The sequence below is a fragment of the Bombina bombina genome, chromosome 7 (genome assembly GCF_027579735.1).
Source record: "Bombina bombina isolate aBomBom1 chromosome 7, aBomBom1.pri, whole genome shotgun sequence".
Lineage (NCBI taxonomy): Eukaryota > Metazoa > Chordata > Amphibia > Anura > Bombinatoridae > Bombina > Bombina bombina.
The window spans coordinates 555,104,793-555,119,514 of record NC_069505.1 but is presented as its reverse complement, the minus strand read 5'-3'; the positions used below and the strand labels follow the sequence as shown (position 1 = coordinate 555,119,514).

Here is a 14,722-nt window from a genome sequence, read left to right as displayed (position 1 = left end):
CAGATTAGGGGTTAATAATATAATGCATGTGTTGGCGATGTCGGAGGCGGCAGATTAGGGGTTAATATGTGTAAGATTAGGGGTGTTTAGAGTCAGGGTTCATGTTAGGGTGTTAGGTGTAGACATAAAATGTGTTTCCCCATAGGAATCAATGGGGCTGCGTTACTGAGTTTTACGCTGCTTTTTTGCAGGTGTTAGGCTTTTTCTCAGCCGGCTCTCCCTGTTGATTCCTATGGGGAAATCGTGCACAAGCACGTACGACCAGCTCACCGCTGACTTAAGCAGCGCTGGTATTGGAGTGCGGTATTGAGCAAAATTTTGCTCAATGCTCACTTCTTGTCTTTTAATGACAGATTTGTAAAAACTCGTAATACCAGCGCTGTAGGGAAGTGAGCGGTGAGCGAAAACTGCTCGTTAGCACCGCATAGCCTCTAACGCAAAACTCGTAATCTAGGTGTTTGTTTCTATAAAGTAATGGGGGGGGCGCAATATTGGAGCTTAGTTTTTCCTGTTATCTGTCTCTTCTACTGAGGAAATTAAAGACTGATATAAAGCAGGAAATACAAGAGAGTGTGCAAACAAGGCTGGTACTGATATACAAGAGAGTGTGCAAACAAGACTGGTACTGATATACAAGAGAGTGTGCAAACAAGACTGGTACTGATATACAAGAGAGTGTGCAAACAAGGCTGGTACTGATATACAAGAGAGTGTGCAAACAAGACTGGTACTGATATACAAGAGAGTGTGCAAACAAGACTGGTACTGATATACAAGAGAGTGTGCAAACAAGACTGGTACTGATATACAAGAGAGTGTGCAAACAAGGCTGGTACTAATATACAAGAGAGTGTGCAAACAAGACTGGTACTGATATACAAGAGAGTGTGCAAACAAGACTGGTACTGATATACAAGAGAGTGTGCAAACAAGGCTGGTACTAATATACAAGAGAGTGTGCAAACAAGACTGGTACTGATATACAAGAGAGTGTGCAAACAAGACTGGTACTGATATACAAGAGAGTGTGCAAACAAGGCTGGTACTAATATACAAGAGAGTGTGCAAACAAGGCTGGCACTAATGTACAAGAGAGTGTGCAAACAAGGCTGGTACTGATATACAAGAGAGTGTGCAAACAAGGCTGGTACTGATATACAAGAGAGTGTGCAAACAAGACTGGCACTAATGTACAAGAGAGTGTGCAAACAAGGCTGGTACTGATATACAAGAGAGTGTGCAAACAAGGCTGGTACTAATATACAAGAGAGTGTGCAAACAAGGCTGGTACTAATATACAAGAGAGTGTGCAAACAAGGCTGGTACTAATATACAAGAGAGTGTGCAAACACGGCTGGTACTGATATACAAGAGAGTGTGCAAACAAGGCTGGTACTGATATACAAGAGAGTGTGCAAACAAGGCAGGTACTAATATACAAGAGAGTGTGCAAACAAGGCAGGTACTGATATACAAGAGAGTGTGCAAACAAGGTTGGTACTAATATACAAGAGAGTGTGCAAACAAGGCTGGTACTAATATACAAGAGAGTGTGCAAACAAGGCAGGTACTAATATACAAGAGAGTGTGCAAACAAGGCAGGTACTGATATACAAGAGAGTGTGCAAACAAGGCTGGTACTAATGTACAAGAGAGTGTGCAAACAAGGCAGGTACTAATATACAAGAGAGTGTGCAAACAAGGTTGGTACTAATATACAAGAGAGTGTGCAAACAAGGTTGGTACTAATATACAAGAGAGTGTGCAAACAAGGCTGGTACTAATATACAAGAGAGTGTGCAAACAAGGCAGGTACTAATATACAAGAGAGTGTGCAAACAAGGCAGGTACTAATATACAAGAGAGTGTGCAAACAAGGCAGGTACTGATATACAAGAGAGTGTGCAAACAAGGCTGGTACTAATGTACAAGAGAATGTGCAAACAAGGCAGGTACTAATATACAAGAGAGTGTGCAAACAAGGCAGGTACTGATATACAAGAGAGTGTGCAAACAAGGCTGGTACTGATATACAAGAGAATGTGCAAACAAGGCTGGTACTAATGTACAAGAGAGTGTGCAAACAAGGCTGGTACTAATATACAAGAGAGTGTGCAAACAAGGCAGGTACTGATATACAAGAGAGTGTGCAAACAAGGCAGGTACTAATATACAAGAGAGTGTGCAAACAAGGCTGGTACTAATATACAAGAGAGTGTGCAAACAAGGCTGGTACTAATATACAGGAGAGTGTGCAAACAAGGCTGGTACTAATATACAGGAGAGTGTGCAAACAAGGCTGGTATTGATATACAAGAGAGTGTGCAAACAAGGCAGGTACTGATATACAAGAGAGTGTGCAAACAAGGCTGGTACTAATATACAAGAGAGTGTGCAAACAAGGCTGGTACTAATATACAAGAGAATGTGCAAACAAGACTGGTACTAATATACAAGAGAGTGTGCAAACAAGGCTGGTACTAATATACAAGAGAGTGTGCAAACAAGGCTGGTACTAATATACAACAGAGTGTGCAAACAAGGCTGGTACTAATATACAAGAGAGTGTGCAAACAAGGATGGCACTAATATACAAGAGAGTGTGCAAACAAGGCTGGCACTAATATACAAGAGAGTGTGCAAACAAGGCTGGCAATAATGTACAAGAGAGTGTGCAAACAAGGCTGGCACTGATATACAAGAGAGTGTGCAAACAAGGCTGGTACTGATATACAAGAGAATGTGCAAACAAGGCTGGTACTAATATACAAGAGAGTGTGCAAACAAGGCTGGTACTAATATACAAGAGAATGTGCAAACAAGGCTGGTACTAATATACAAGAGAGTGTGCAAACAAGGCTGGTACTGATATACAAGAGAGTGTGCAAACAAGACTGGCACTAATATACAAGAGAGTGTGCAAACAAGGCTGGTACTAATATACAAGAGAATGTGCAAACAAGGCTGGTACTGATATACAAGAGAATGTGCAAACAAGGCTGGTACTAATATACAAGAGAATGTGCAAACAAGGCTGGTACTAATATACAAGAGAGTGTGCAAACAAGGCTGGTACTGATATACAAGAGAGTGTGCAAACAAGACTGGCACTAATATACAGGAGAGTGTGCAAACAAGGCAGGTACTAATATACAAGAGAGTGTGCAAACAAGGCAGGTACTGATATACAAGAGAGTGTGCAAACAAGGCTGGTACTAATATAAATATTAGCTTAATAAGGCCCCTATAAAAGGGAATTGTTGTGCATCTAATAAGTATGCAGCAAATATATCACCCAATTAAGGGCAAGATTACAAGGGGAACGCAAAATATAGCTTTTGCTAAAGTGATATTTACGCTCCACTTAATACCATCACACGTAAATGTGCGCTGGAATTACAAGATGAGAGCGCACTTATTTTTGTACCGTGAGATACGGCTGAGAACCTAGCGCAGCGATGGGTAGCAAATTTTAAATATATATTTACATGAATATATAGATATAGAGTAAATGTACGTGTATATACACATTAACACATAAATATATTTGTATTTAAAGAAAAAATGCTACAACTACACACAAATAGTGATAATAATACAGACCAATATGCAGGAATATATCCAAAGTGAGAAGAGTCTTTAATGGAAACTGTTCCACAAATACAAATAGTTCAAACAATGTTTGTCATAAGGAAGAGAAAGAAACTCATCATAGCATAATACTGTGTAAATCTTCTCTCCTTAGCTGAAAGGCAGACCCAGAATACTCACATTAGTTAGAGCTTCAACAGCGCAAGATATAAGCTCTATAGTGCAGACCCCAGGCAAACTGTATACAGACAATGACAAATGCTAAAAGCAAATGTACAATTTATTAAAAACAAAAGACAAAGTTCTTTAGATCAGTAAGGGTAGCAGGTACAAACATACAAGGGTACAAAGCGTGTAATAGTCCGTTGTTACAGACCGCATGAAGCGCCACACTATGGCCTCTAGTTATCAACGTGTCTACTTACCTGCCATCGACGGCCCCAATACGCTCGCCTAAGCTCGCCTCACATCGCTGCCGCCGCGGACCTGAATACGTTCGCCAAAGTTATCAAAAACGCCGCGCACCAAGTACGGGGCGATGAGCAGCGGACTGTGATAGTTATCACTCATCCGATCTCGCTGCTTTTTGGCTTTTTCCCAGCTTTATTGATAAGCTGTCACTAAGCACCCACACTATACTATACTGTTCTACCCCCTATACCGGCGCCCCCGGAGCATCCCGCAACTAAATAAAGTTATTAACCCCTAAACCGCCGCTCCTAGACCCCGCCGCAACTATAATAAATGTATTAACCCCTAAACCGCCGCTCCTAGACCCCGCCGCAACTATAATAAATGTATTAACCCCTAAACCACCGCTCCCGGACCCCGTCGCCACCTACATTATACCTATTAACCCCTATCCTGCCCCCCCTATACCGCCGCCACCTATAATAAATGTATTAACCCCTATCCTGCAGATCCCGTACCCCGCTGCAACTAAATAAATTGTTTAACCCCTAAACCTCCGCTCCCGGACCCCGCCGCTACCTATATTAAACGTATTAACCCCTAATCAGCCCCCCCATACCGTCGCCACCTATAATAAATTTATCAACCCCTATCCTGCCCCCCTATACCGCCGCAACCTATAATAAATTATTAACCCCTAAACCTAAGTCTAACCCTAACACCCCCCTAACTTAAATATTAATTAAATAAATCTAAATAAATTTACTATTGTTAACTAAATTATTCCTAGTTAAAACTAAATACTTACCTATAAAATAAACCCTAAGATAGCTACAATGTAATTAATAATTATATTGTAGCTATTTTAGGATTTATTTTTATTTTACAGGCAAATTTCAATTTATTTTAACTAGGTACAATAGTTATTAAATAGTTATTAACTATTTAATAGCTACCTAGATAAAATAAAGTCAAATTTACCTGTAAAATAAAAACTAACCTAAGTTACAATTACACCTAACACTACACTATCATTAAATAAATTATTCCTATTTAAAAATAAATACTTACCTGTAAAATAAACCCTAAGATAGCTACAATGTAATTAATAATTACATTGTAGCTATTTTAGGATTTATATTTATTTTACAGGTAACTTTGTATTTATTTTAACTAGGTAGAATAGTTATTAAATAGTTATTAACTATTTAATAACTACCTAGCTAAAAGAAATACAAATGTACCTGTAAAATAAATCCTAACCTAAGTTACAATTAAACCTAACACTACACTATCATTAAATTAATTAACTACAAATACCTACAATTAAATACAATTAAATAAACTAAGTTACAAAAAATAAAAAAAATATTACAAGATTTTTAATCTAATTACACCTAATCTAAGCCCCCTAATAAAATAACAAAGCCCCCCAAAATAAAAAAAATGCCCTACCCTATTCTAAATTACAAAAGTTAACAGCTCTATTACCTTACCAGCCCTTAAAAGGGCCTTTTGCTGGGCATGCCCCAAAGTAATCCGCTCTTTTGCATGTAAAAAAAAATACAACCCCCCCAACATTAAAACCCACCACCCACATACCCCTACTCTAACCCACCCAAACCCCCTTAAAAAAACCTAACACTAACCCCCTAAAGATCTCCCTACCTTGAGTCGTCTTCAGCCAGCCGACCACCGATGGAACAGAAGAGGACATCCGCAGCGGCCGAAGTCATCATCCAAGGGGTGCTGAAGAGGTCTTCCATCCGATAGAAGTCTTCATCCATGCGGCATCTTCAATCTTCATCCATCCGGAGCGGAGCCTTCTTCAAACGAGCCGATGCGGAGCCATCCTCTTCCAACGACGCCTATCCGATGAATGGATATTCCTTTAAGTGACTTCATCCAAGATGGCGTCCCTCGAATTCCGATTGGCTGATAGGATTCTATCAGCCAATCGGAATTAAGGTATGAAAAATCTGATTGGATGATGCAATCAGCCAATCAGACTCAAGTTCAATCCGATTGGCTGATCCAATCAGCCAATCAGATTGAGCTTGCATTCTATTGGCTGTTCCGATCAGCCAATAGAATGCGAGCTCAATCCGATTGGCTGATTGCTTTTGTAATTTAGAATAGGGTAGGGCATTTTTTTTATTTTGGGGGGCTTTGTTATTTTATTAGGGTGCTTAGATTAGGTGTAATTAGATTAAAAATCTTGTAATATTTTTTTATTTCTTGTACTTTAGTTAGTTTATTTAATTGTAGGTATTTGTAGTTAATTAATTTAATGATAGTTTAGTGTTAGGTTTAATTGTAACTTAGGTTAGGATTTATTTTACAGGTAAATTTGTATTTCTTTTAGCTAGGTAGTTATTAAATAGTTAATAACTATTTAATAACTATTCTACCTAGTTAAAATAAATACAAAGTTACCTGTAAAATAAATATAAATCCTAAAATAGCTACAATGTAATTATTAATTACATTGTAGCTATCTTAGGGTTTATTTTACAGGTAAGTATATATTTTTAAATAGGAATAATTTATTTAATGATAGTGTAGTGTTAGGTGTAATTGTAACTTAGGTTAGTTTTTATTTTACAGGTAAATTTGACTTTATTTTATCTAGGTAGCTATTAAATAGTTAATAACTATTTAATAGCTATTGTACCTAGCTTAAATAAATTTAAATTTGCCTGTAAAATAAAAATAAATCCTAAAATAGCTACAATATAATTATTAGTTATATTGTAGCAATATTAGGGTTTATTTTAAAGGTAAGTATTTAGTTTTAAATAGGATTAATTTAGTTAATAAGAATAATATTTATTTAGATGTATTTAATTAATATTTAAGTTAGGGGGGTGTTAGGGTTAGACTTAGGTTTAGGGGTTAATAATTTTATTATAGTGGCGGCGGTGTAGGGGGGGCAGGATAGGGGTTAATAAATTTATTATAGGTGGTGGCGGTGTAGGGGGCAGGATAGGGGTTAATAGGTATTATGTAGGTGGCGGCGGGGTCCTGGAGCGGCGGTTTAGGGGTTATCATATTTATTATAGTTGCGGCAGGGTCCGGGAGTGGTGGTTTAGGGGTTAATAAGTTTATTAGAGTGGCGGTGGGCTCCGGGAGCGGCGGTTTAGGGGGTAATACATTTATTTAGTTGCGGCGGTGTAGGGGGGGCAGATTAGGGGTGTTTAGACTCGGGGTACATGTTAGGGTGTTAGGTGTACACACTTCCCATAGGAATCAATGGGATGTCGGGCAGCAGCGAACATGAGCTTTCGCTATGGTCAGACTCCCATTGATTCCTATGGGATCCGCCACCTGCAGGGCGGCGGATTGAAAACCAGGTAGGCTGGTCCGGAATAGTGGCGAGCGTACCTGCTAGTTTTTTGATAACTAGCAAAAGTAGTCAGATTGTGCCGAACTTGCGTTCGGAACATCTGGAGTGACATAAGAATCGATCTGTGTCGGACTGAGTCCGGCGGATCGAAGCTTACGTCACTATATTCTACTTTTGCTGGGCTGTAGTGCTTGATAACTACAGCAAATCAGCCTCGCCACAAATACGCTGCGGAATTCCAGCGTATTTGAGGTTGACGGCTTGATAACTAGAGGCCTGTATCTGTAGTCTTTCTGTACCGGACAAATACCCCTCCTTGTGTCTACTTTGAACAATGCTTGATGACTCCAACTATCATTTCACCAACTGCTGTTAGCTTTTTCAAGGCGCCGCAATATCGTCCCACTAAAGGGGGATTCTGACTTAGAGGCGTTCAGTCATAATCCCACAGATTGTAGCTTCACCCCTGGGTTACAGTAATATGTAATTGTCTCTCTGTGTGTCTCTTAGGCAGTCACAGGTTACATAGAGTAGAAATAATATCATACAGCGCTTAACTTGCAAATATCCTTATAGCTCCTTGAAAATAAGGGCCCCTAGCTAACCCTTAAAAATAACTGAAATTAAACTAAAAGCAAAAACAAAGAGCGCCTAATAAATTTACATTTATTAAATAACACATATAATGTAATATCATGGATTCATGTTACAAATTGAAAATAAAATACTATATTAAAAGAGATAAATTCAATTAAGATAAAATCAAATAGGTTATTTAACCAAATTTGTGTTCTGTTAAACCTTGTAAGGTAGACTAATAAAATAAAATATAATAAAATAAACAGTTCTGAATATACATAAAAGTTAAGATATATTACAAAAGATATATATAGTGATAAGTCCAGATGAAAAAATAGTGTCCTAATGATTGCATCTATGAGTGAATCTGCTGTGGAATGTCTTAGTAATCCAATAAAAAATAGTGATCCAAATTCTTGGGTGGAAAAAATGTGAAAAAATCAAATCCTGGTGATAAAAATGAATTGGAAAAATGTATAAAATTGCATGCAATGCAAAAAGAAAAAATGGTAAAAAAGTGGAAAAGGTGAAAAATCGATAATATAAAAAAAAAAAGAAATTGTGCATAATATTAGTGATGTCCTTTAATTCCAAAAAATGTAAAAAAGAGAAGATAAAAAGATAAGTCAAATCATAGATTCGAATACTGTGATCTCTCTTAATAGGAAAACCTCCAAAGAGGGGTTAGAGAGAACGTAGAGGAAATTTCAGAGGTATCCAAAATCTTCCTTAAGTGTGCTTTAAACTTGTTCCTCTAAATAAAGAAAACAAGTGCGGATCTTAGAGAAAATATATTGAAAACATCTTTTAGATGGTATCTGACACAAACAAAAACAGCTCATATGGTTAAAGGTAGCAATAATCATTGTTATAGGGGCTGTAAAATAACAGGTTCCTATTTCCACATGTGGTGGGAATGTACTAAAGTAAGCAACATATGGCAAAAATTGTCTGAACTATTGAGCAAAGTGTTAAACGAACAGATTTCTCTCACTCCAGCACAGGCACTACTACACGAGAACATAGCCAGATTTAATACACACATAAATGTGTTTATCAGGATTCTATGCACTACAACGAGAATAACTATTGCAAAATATTGGAAGACGGAAATACCGTCATGGGCTGAGTTCCTAGCTAGAATTCAGGTGACATATTCGATGTATGATTCAGCAGCAAAAGCGCTAGACATAGAATCCTGGTTCCAAAAAGTCTGGTTCTACTGGATAATGGAGAATAGTAAACAGTGACACCTTGTAATAGGTAAAAGGATCTTAGGATTGAGGAGATGAGCGGGCATACCCTATATTTAAGAAGGAAGAGAGGGGAGATGGCTGGCTAGGAGGGGATCATTGGGTCTTTGGTAGATGTATTCCTAGATGAGTAAGTACTTTCTAGATAAGGAGAATATAAAGTGTGCAGTGACATAATATAACTCTATAAATGTTTTTAAACCTTTGTTTGTTGGTTTAGTTTGTTTGTATTTAAGATATTGGTTATTCATGTTGAAAATGTAATGAGAAATCATCCCCCACTCTACCCTACTCCCTACCAAGAACATTATTCTAAAGGAGATTAAAAAATAGCAATAATAGGGGGAAAACTTACCAAGAAAAACAACTCCATAGAATACTATGAAAAATACTATTTCAGGACTATACGTTAAGAAGCAAGGGGAATAATACTTCCAACTGCCAAACTTTTCATGTGTGCGAGCAAGGGATGAGACATACGAACTGTTAAGAGACGCACATAAAGAGAAGACCTCAGAGATGAACACGCTCTTGTTAAGAAACTGTTGTATTATGTTGTCTGATGTACCCAAATGGTGAAATGTATGTATGTTCTCTGTGAAATACGGAGATGGAGAGGAGTTAATAACAATTATTTCAACTAAATAAAGAAAACAATACAATACATGGTGCAATATTGTTCAAGAAAAATAATCAGAATGAAGCTTTCCATAAATGTCAACGCGTTTCGGCCCTCTGTTGGGCCTTTATCAAGTCACAGGTTACAGTAATGTGTAACTGTATCTCTGTGTCTCTCAGGCAGTCACAGGTTACAGTAATGTGTAACTGTCTCTGTGTCTCTCAGGCAGTCACAAGTTACAGTAATGTGTAACTGTCTCTGTGTCTCTCAGGCAGTCACAAGTTACAGTAGTGTGTAACTGTCTCTCTCTGTGTCTCTCAGGCAGTCACAGGTTACAGTAATGTGTAACTGTCTCTCTCTGTATCTCTCAGGCAGTCACAGGTTACAGTAATGTGTAACTGTCTCTCTCTGTGTCTCTCACGCAGTCACAGGTTACAGTAATGTGTAACTGTCTCTCTCTGTGTCTCTCAGGCAGTCACAGGTTACAGTAATGTGTAACTGTCTCTGTGTCTCACAGGCAATCACAGGTTACAGTAATGTGTAAATGTCTCTCTCTGTGTCTCACAGGCAATCACAGGTTACAGTAATGTGTAACTGTCTCTCTGTGTTTCTCAGGCAGTCACAGATTACAGTAATGTGTAACTGTCTCTGTGTCTCTCAGGCAGTCACAGGTTACAGTAATGTGTAACTATCTCTCTGTGTTTCTCAGGCAGTCATAGGTTACAGTAATGTGTAACTCTCTCTGTGTCTCTCAGGCAGTCACAAGTTACAGTAATGTGTAACTGTCTCTGTGTCTCACAGGCAGTCACAGGTTACAGTAATGTGTAACTGTCTCTCTCTGTGTCTCTCAGGCAGTCACAGGTGAGGTTATAGTAATGTGTAACTGTCTCTCTCTGTGTCTCTCAGGCAGTCACAGGTTACAGTAATGTGTAACTGTCTCTCTCTGTGTCTCTCAGGCAGTCACAGGTGAGGTTACAGTAATGTGTAACTGTCTCTCTCTGTGTCTCAGGCAGTCACAGGTTACAGTAATGTGTAACTGTCTCTCTCTGTGTCTCAGGCAGTCACAGGTTACAGTAATGTGTAACTGTCTCTCTCTGTGTCTCTCAGGCAGTCACAGGTTACAGTAATGTGTAACTGTCTCTCTGTCTCTCAGGCAGTCACAGGTGAGGTTACAGTAATGTGTAACTGTCTCTGTGTCTCTCAGGCAGTCACAAGTTACAGTAATGTGTAACTGTCTCTCTGTCTCTCAGGCAGTCACAGGTGAGGTTACAGTAATGTGTAACTGTCTCTGTGTCTCTCAGGCAGTCACAAGTTACAGTAATGTGTAACTGTCTCTCTGTGTCTCTCAGGCAGTCACAGGTTACAGTAATGTGTAACTGTCTCTCTCTGTGTCTCTCAGGCAGTCATAGGTTACAGTAATGTGTAACTGTCTCTCTCTGTGTCTCTCAGGCAGTCACAGGTTACACTAATGTATAACTGTCTCTCTCTGTGTCTCTCACGCAGTCACAGGTTACAGTAATGTGTAACTGTCTCTCTCTCTCTGTCTCTCAGGCAGTCACAGGTTACAGTAATGTGTAACTGTCTCTCTCTGTATCTCTCAGGCAGTCACAGGTTACAGTAATGTGTAACTGTCTCTCTCTGTGTCTCTCACGCAGTCACAGGTTACAGTAATGTGTAACTGTCTCTCTCTGTGTCTCTCAGGCAGTCACAGGTTACAGTAATGTGTAACTGTCTCTGTGTCTCACAGGCAATCACAGGTTACAGTAATGTGTAAATGTCTCTCTCTGTGTCTCACAGGCAATCACAGGTTACAGTAATGTGTAACTGTCTCTCTGTGTTTCTCAGGCAGTCACAGGTTACAGTAATGTGTAACTGTCTCTCAGGCAGTCACAGGTTACAGTAATGTGTAACTATCTCTCTGTGTTTCTCAGGCAGTCATAGGTTACAGTAATGTGTAACTCTCTCTGTGTCTCTCAGGCAGTCACAAGTTACAGTAATGTGTAACTGTCTCTGTGTCTCACAGGCAGTCACAGGTTACAGTAATGTGTAACTGTCTCTCTCTGTGTCTCTCAGGCAGTCACAGGTGAGGTTATAGTAATGTGTAACTGTCTCTCTCTGTGTCTCTCAGGCAGTCACAGGTTACAGTAATGTGTAACTGTCTCTCTCTGTGTCTCTCAGGCAGTCACAGGTGAGGTTACAGTAATGTGTAACTGTCTCTCTCTGTGTCTCAGGCAGTCACAGGTTACAGTAATGTGTAACTGTCTCTCTCTGTGTCTCAGGCAGTCACAGGTTACAGTAATGTGTAACTGTCTCTCTGTCTCTCAGGCAGTCACAGGTGAGGTTACAGTAATGTGTAACTGTCTCTGTGTCTCTCAGGCAGTCACAAGTTACAGTAATGTGTAACTGTCTCTCTGTGTCTCTCAGGCAGTCACAGGTTACAGTAATGTGTAACTGTCTCTCTCTGTGTCTCTCAGGCAGTCATAGGTTACAGTAATGTATAACTGTCTCTCTGTGTGTCTCTCAGGCAGTCACAGGTTACAGTAATGTGTAACTGTCTCTCTCTGTGTCTCTCAGGCAGTCACAGGTTACACTAATGTATAACTGTCTCTCTCTGTGTCTCTCAGGCAGTCACAGGTTACACTAATGTGTAACTGTCTCTCTCTGTGTCTCTCAGGCAGTCACAGGTTACAGTAATGTGTAACTGTCTCTCTCTGTGTGTCTCAGGCAGTCACAGGTTACAGTAATGTGCAACTGTCTCTCTCTGTGTCTCTCAGGCAGTCACAGGTTACACTAATGTGTAACTGTCTCTCTCTGTGTCTCTCAGGCAGTCACAGGTTACAGTAATGTGTAACTGTCTCTCTCTGTGTCTCTCAGGCAGTCACAGGTTACAGTAATGTGTAACTGTCTCTCTCTGTGTCTCTCAGGCAGTCACAGGTTACAGTAATGTGTAATTGTCTCTCTCTGTGTCTCTCAGGCAGTCACAGGTTACAGTAATGTGTAACTGTCTGTGTCTCTCAGGCACTCACAGGTTACAGTAATGTGTAACTCTCTCTCTCTGTGTCTCTCAGGCAGTCACAGGTTACAGTAATGTGTAACTCTCTCTGTGTCTCTCAGGCAGTCACAGGTTACAGTAATGTGTAACTGTCTCTCTGTGTCTCTCAGGCAGTCACAGGTTACAGTAATGTGTAACTGTCTCTCTCTGTGTCTCTCAGGCAGTCACAGGTTACAGTAATGTGTAACTGTCTCTCTGTGTGTCTCTCAGGCGGTTACAGAAATGTGTAACTGTCTCTCTCTGTGTCTCTCAGGCAGTCACAGGTTACAGTAATGTGTAACTGTCTCTCTCTGTGTCTCTCAGGCGGTTACAGGTTACAGTAATGTGTAACTGTCTCTCTCTGTGTCTCTCAGGCAGTCACAGGTTACAGTAATGTGTAACTGTCTCTCTCTGTGTCTCTAAGGCAGTCACAGGTTACAGTAATGTGTAACTGTCTCTCTCTGTGTCTCTCAGGCAGTCACAGGTTACAGTAATGTGTAACTGTCTCTCTCTGTGTCTCTCAGGCAGTCACAGGTTACAGTAATGTGTAACTGTCTCTCTCTGTGTCTCTCAGGCAGTCACATGTTACAGTAATGTGTAACTGTCTCTGTGTCTCTCAGGCAGTCACAGGTTACAGTAATGTGTAACTCTCTCCGTGTCTCTCAGGCAGTCACAGGTTACAGTAATGTGTAACTGTCTCTCTCTCTGTGTCTCAGGCAGTCACAGGTTACAGTAATGTGTAACTGTCTCTCTCTCTGTGTTTCTCAGGCAGTCATAGGTTACAGTAATGTGTAACTGTCTCTCTGTGTCTCTCAGGCAGTCATAGGTTACAGTAATGTGTAATTGTCTCTGTGTCTCACAGGCAGTCACAGGTTACAGTAATGTGTAACTGTCTCTCTCTGTGTCTCTCAGGCAGTCACAGGTTACAGTAATGTGTAACTGTCTCTCTCTGTGTCTCTCAGGCAGTCACAGGTTACAGTAATGTGTAACTGTCTCTCAGGCAGTCACAGGTTACAGTAATGTGTAAGTGTCTCTCTGTGTCTCTCAGGTAGTCACAGGTTACAGTAATGTGTAACTGTCTCTGTGTCTCTCAGGCAGTCACAAGTTACAGTAATGTGTAACTGTCTCTCTGTGTCTCTCAGGTAGTCACAGGTTACAGTAATGTGTAACTGTCTCTGTGTCTCACAGGCAGTCACAGGTTACAGTAATGTGTAACTGTCTCTGTGTCTCTCAGGCAGTCACAGGTTACAGTAATGTGTAACTGTCTCTCTCTGTGTCTCTCAGGCAGTCACAGGTGAGGTTACAGTAATGTGTAACTGTCTCTCTCTGTGTCTCTCAGGCAGTCACAGGTTACAGTAATGTGTAACTGTCTCTCTGTCTCTCAGGCAGTCACAGGTGAGGTTACAGTAATGTGTAACTGTCTCTGTGTCTCTCAGGCAGTCACAGGTTACACTAATGTATAACTGTCTCTCTCTGTGTCTCTCAGGCAGTCACAGGTTACACTAATGTGTAACTGTCTCTCTCTGTGTCTCTCAGGCAGTCACAGGTTACACTAATGTGTAACTGTCTCTCTCTGTGTCTCTCACGCAGTCACAGGTTACAGTAATGTGTAACTGTCTCTCTCTCTCTGTCTCTCAGGCAGTCACAGGTTACAGTAATGTGTAACTGTCTCTCTCTGTGTCTCTCAGGCAGTCACAGGTTACAGTAATGTGTAACTGTCTCTCTCTGTGTCTCTCAGGCAGTCACAGGTTACAGTAATGTGTAACTGTCTCTGTGTGTCTCTCAGGCAGTCACAGGTTACAGTAATGTGTAACTGTCTCTCTCTGTGTCTCTCAGGCAGTCACAGGTTACAGTTATATGTAACTGTCTCTCTCTGTGTCTCTCAGGCAGTC

The 14,722-nt window shown here is 40.2% G+C and overlaps 1 pseudogene; it reads left to right on the top strand.

Moving 5' to 3' along the window:
* LOC128636563 (major histocompatibility complex class I-related gene protein-like) overlaps window positions 1–14,722 on the top strand; it is a 103,628-nt pseudogene that overhangs the window by 25,706 nt on the left and 63,200 nt on the right.